The sequence below is a fragment of the Octodon degus genome, unplaced genomic scaffold, assembly GCF_000260255.1.
Source record: "Octodon degus isolate 3935 unplaced genomic scaffold, OctDeg1.0 scaffold00010, whole genome shotgun sequence".
NCBI lineage: Eukaryota > Metazoa > Chordata > Mammalia > Rodentia > Octodontidae > Octodon > Octodon degus.
Window position 1 is genome coordinate 24,354,652 of NW_004524586.1, and position 5,748 is coordinate 24,360,399.

Consider the following 5,748-nt stretch of genomic DNA (forward strand, 5'->3'; position numbering starts at 1 on the left):
GGCTGATATGGTTCCTATTCTGAGTGACCCATAACAGGACTTGGAATTTTCAGCATTGCTGAAACTGTTAGGACTTTGGCAACTTGTAGAGATGGACCAAAATGTCTTTTGCATAAACAGATGTGCATGAGTCTTTGGAGGACCAGGGACAACATGTTGGGGTTATAATGTTATACAATGTTCAAGTTATAAAATGTTTAATCATACCTGGAAATTGCCTTAAAGAAGTATATATCTACTTGCCAAGTTCACAAGGGATGGATTGTGGTAGTTGAAACATTGTGTCAACTTGGCTGAATTGGCTCCCACAGTACCAGGTGTGGGGCCCCACCCTGCAGTGAGGCAGCACCCAAACTGAGGAGTGATTTGTTCCACCCTTGGGAACTATTGGGTCAGCACTTGGGTGCAATTAGTTCCACCTATGGCCATGGCTCACCCCAGAGTGATTCAGCACAAAAATATAGAGAGAGAGGAGTTGAGGAAGGCTTCCTAGAGCCCACCCCCACCCCACCACCTTGGAGAATTCCTGGTCTTCGTGGTACCACTTTGCAGCTGTGCCACTTCAAAGGAGCTCCAATCTTTGTTCCTTCATGGAGTTCCAGTCTTGCAGTCAGCATAGAAGGAAGAAAGAGGCTTCATGGATGCTGCAGCTGTTGCTCCTCCTCTGCTCTTCACTGTTTTCTGCTGCCATGAACTGCTGCCATTTTCCTTGAAGCCAACAGACTGTGAACTGAAAACTCCACAAACTGTGAGCTAAATAAACCTTTCCTTTCTTAATTTTGGGTGTCAGATAGTCTGTCCCAGCAATGAGTGAAAAGTAACTAAGACAATATATGTTAAGTTTATTAGCAAATTTAAATGAATATAATGATCACATTCATCATAGGAAACTTGTACCTGTACATAATACGTCTTAGTTCCTCTTCCTTTCTAACATTCCCCTCCCCTCCCTTGAGCCCCTCTTTCCCTCCTTATTTATAAAGCTTCGTTTTCTTTTCCTTTACTTTTTTTCTCACATTCCCATTTCCTTTTGCACAATTTCTTCCTATTTCACATTATCAGTTGTATATTTTTAGTCTTATTTACACCTTCATTTTTTACATAATACAATATTAACATATGTGTGTCTGATTTATTAAGTTAGGACTGTGGTTCCAAGTTGAATACTTGAATACTTGTACCAATAGATGACTCAAGTTTATCCTTCTTTATGGCTGAGTAGGACTCTATTATATTTTTTAAAACCACAACTTTTTCATCTATCATCAGCTGATGGGAGTTTGTTTTTTTTTTTTTTCAAGATTTAGATAGTACCAACTGCTTCTATGAATATGCATGTGCATATATCACTGTTGTATGTTTTCAATTCTTTTTATATGTCCTGTATAATTTAATTTTTCATAGCTTTCATTGTAAAATACAATATGAGAAATTTCATTACAATGATTATACAGATAAGCAAGTTTTGATCAAGCAAAACCACTAGATATTTTTCAGCAGATTTCCAGCATACCAGCAGTTATATCTATCAACATTTATCATATTAGAAGCTCAAAAATATATCTAAGACATATTTTTCTCATGTATTAACACTATAATTTCCCCAGGTTAATGTTCCTTTCTCTTTTTGAAATTTTTCAAAATCTTTTTTTCATTGTTTTATTTTAATTTTTTATGTAAAATAAAAATTTTATTATTTTATTATTATTGTTCATAACTTTCATACAATTGACAAGATAGAGAGCAGTAAAGATTGTCATGAATGTCACGTATACATACATCAAAGCTGCACTGAATTCAAAAAACAAAATGAAGGATCAAAAACAGTGGCCTGAAACCTATTCATAAGATTTTAGGATTTAACAAATAATAGAAAGTGTGAAATTTTATACCACAGCACTGTTGAAAACTAAAGAATGATAAATACAAGAGTATATATTTTCACATTAAAAAGAGTAAAAGTTACATAACCAAAATCCAAGCATAAACATTAATACAAAAAAAGAAAAAAAAATTCAAAATCACGAAGCGGATCAGAGGCCAAATGAATATCAATTAAATGCATATTTTAAAGAAATATCTAGAACATAACACAAAAACTGACTAAGGCATACTCAGCTATAATTTTTTCCCAATTTATGAGTTTTCTTTGTAATTTTAAATGTAGAGATCATTCACTTCCTTTATTAGATTGATTCCCAAGAAATCACCAACAGTGAAAAGACAAGTCATGGGTGGGAAAAAATTTTAGCTAGTTGCTAAAATTCTTTTAACATGCAGAAATTTTTCAAAGAGTTGAGATCCCAGTTTTTGATTCTTTGAAGTATTTCCCATGCATTTTGGTTTTTGTTCATAAACTCTCTACTTACCCCTATGTCTTGAGATTTCTACCTACATTCTCCTCCAGAAGATTTAGTGTTTCAGTTTTAATATTTAAATCTTTGATCCATTTTGATTATACTTTTGTGTATAATGATAGGCATGGGTCTAATTTTTGTCTTCAGCATGCGGAAAGCCAATTTTTCCAACCCTATCTATTAATTAAAGAGGCTATCTTTCTTCTAGTGAACATGTTTGGCCCCTTTGTCAAAGATAAGGTAGTTGAGTGTGTTTGTAATTGTGTTTGCATCTTCTAATCTGTTCCATTGATCCTCATGTTTATTTTCTTTGCAAGTACCATGCTGATTTTATCACAGTAGCTTTGTTGTATAATTTCAAGTCAGGAACTGTGATGTCTCCTGTCTTTCTTTGTTACCCAAGATTTTTGTGATGTTCTAGGTCTCTTCCCATTCCAGATGAATTTTAGGAATGTTTTCTCTAGGTCTGTGAAGTACACTAATGGTTTCTTTATTGGATTGCATCGATTCTGTATAGCAATTTTGGGAGCATGGCCATTTTCACAATGTTGGTTCTATATCGTTCCATTTTTTGAAATCCTCTTCAATTTCTTTTCTCACAGTACCATAATTTTCACTGTATAAATCTTTTTTTTTCTTTGTGAGATTGACTGCTAAATATTTCATTTTGGGTGGTAATATTGTGCATTGACTTTTTATAATAGCAATTCATTCTACAATGAGATGAATTCTCAGTATTGGTTTTCTTTTTTAAATTATTTATTTGTGTGTGTGTGTGTGTGTGTGTGTGTGTGTGTGTGTGTGTGTGTGTGTGTGTGTGTGTGGCCAGCTCAGCCCACCAGGGGGTGGGGCTGGCTGGCATGTGGTGCTGGGGGATTGAACTGTGGTCCCTGTGCTTTGCTAAGCTTGTTCTAAGTAGGTGCTTTAGACCACTGAGCCAACTCACCAGCCCTCTCAGTATTGTTTTAATTTGCATCTCTCAAATTACCACTGACATTGAACATTTTTTAGCATATTTGTTAAACATTTGTGATTCTTTAAGAAATGTGTATTTACATCAGATGCTCATTTTTAGATTGGCTCTTTGAATTTAGAAGATCTGATTTTTTTCTTTTCTTTTTTTACAGTGTTAACAAAATGTATTTTTATAAGTAACTATTGGCAGGTAATACATTTAGATTAAAAGTATTTCAAAGCATTTTGCATAGAGAATTTATAGACCACATTTAACAATATAATCTTGTTGTTTAACAAAATAGTTTTAACAGTACAGCCTAATTTTCAAAAGAACAAAAGTATTAAATAAATCATTTTATTGCACATAAATTTATCTATGCAAGGAGCAAGTAGATTTTTGTGCTAAAAGAAAGAATAGAAAAGAAACCTAAGCCAAAAATTCAGACTAGAAATTTGGAAGTAGCTGGTCAACTGATGCCTAATTACAGCCTTTGCATATCAGGTTTTATTGAAAATTCCAAACAGTACATTTATTTTTTTTTTTCTTTTCTTCTTTTTTTTTTTTTTTTTTCTGGGAATTGAACTCAGGACCCTGTGCTTGCCAGGTCTGTCTACCTTTTGATAGTTGAAAATTTTGCAATTTTTCATCAGGCTTGCGAAAAATACCTGTTAATTGCTTCAAGTACTGATCTTACCGTTAAGATGCCAATGGTGATGCATTTTATTGTAGTTTTACCCTAAGCGAACCTAGGGCCCATAACAGTGACAGGAAAACATGCTAAGATAAATATTGGTTTTAGAGAAGCTTTATTCATGAATAATTTGTGTCATTTACTGACCATGTATACTTCCAGCTCTAAGAATAACCAGACAGGCAAAACCCCAGCTCTAGACAGTGACCTGTTTATGTCACAGCAGGTCAGGCAGTGATTCTAAACCACAATGACCCCTCAGTTTAGTTTTCAAACTGTGCATGACCCTGATTTTCCCACTCATTCCTCTTGCCACAGCCTGGTCATTTCCCATCTGCTTATTATGCACTTGGGTGATTAATGTTAGCACTTCCTCAAAAGTTAGGTCTTCAATAAATATAATTCATCAGGATTTCTGATCAGCACTTCCTCAAGTTTCATGGTGAACTTCAGATATTCCAAAAAATTATCAGAATTCTTTTTCAGGTAAAAAGAATAGCTGCAAGATCCTTGTGCTGTAAATGAACTCCCTACTGGTGAAGCGGCAGTCACCACAGTATGACTTTCCATGGCAGTGGCACTTCCTCTTGGTGTGAAGAATACGAACAAGAAGGGACAAGAGTCACCGCTCATTCTTTCCTTGACTCTTTGTTTTCATTGTGTATTAAACACCTGTTTTCAACCTTTCACAACCAAAATGAAAATAGTAATTTTTATTCTGAAAAGTAATAGTATGGTCCTTGAAGATATTAGAAACTTTCAACACAATTGCTAGGGATAATGTGCAGTTCTGAACCATGCTTTGGAAAAACATTTCCAGTACTCTGTGCAGGATTTATTCCTATACCATCTTTGGTAATAATTGCACTTGCTGCCACAGGAACTTTATATTCTGCTGCAAACTTTAAGACTGCTGTGAAAGGTGTACTTTCAGGAACAGTCAGTACTTTGCATGGCAGCCACAGGTCTAATGTCAGTGTGATCTTAAAGGAAAACATGGTGGCCTGGTGGACCGGCTAGACCCCAGGATGCCCCAACTCTGACCAACTGCAGCCCAGGCCCAGAAGAAAGCACTTGCCCTCACTGCCTCCCCAGTGTGACCCTGATTTTTTTTTTCAATTCTTTATAGGTTCTAGATATTGGTATTTTGTCCAAGGAGAAACTAGCTAAATTTTTTTCTCACCTGTGAGTTGTGTTTTCATTCCATTGGTGATTTCTTAGGAATCATTCTAACAAAGGAAGTAAGTGATCTCCACATTGAAAACTACAGGGGTTCTATGCCTGGCATACTATGCCAGGCCTGCCCCTAGTGCACACTGAGATGGTTACTGAGACTGGGCCCATGGCTAGCACCTATAATCCCAGTGCTTGGGAGGCTGAAAACAGGAGGATCGCTACAAGTCTGATCTATGTGGTGAGACCCTAAAAGACAATTACAGTACACTTAATGTCGATTGAAGAGGATATCACAAAATGGGAAAACATCCCTTGCTTTTTGATGGGAAGAATCAACATACTCCTAAAATTGTTATACAGAGTTATTGCAATCCCAATCAAAATATCATTGATATACCTCACAGAATTAGAGAAAACAATCCTAAAATTTATTTGGAACCAAAAGATACCTAGAACGGAAATAGCAGTTAGGGGCAACAAATGAAAGGCAAGAAGCATCACAATCCCTGACGTGAACTTATATTGCATAGCTACTGTGATGAGAACAGCACAGTTCTAGCCCAAAA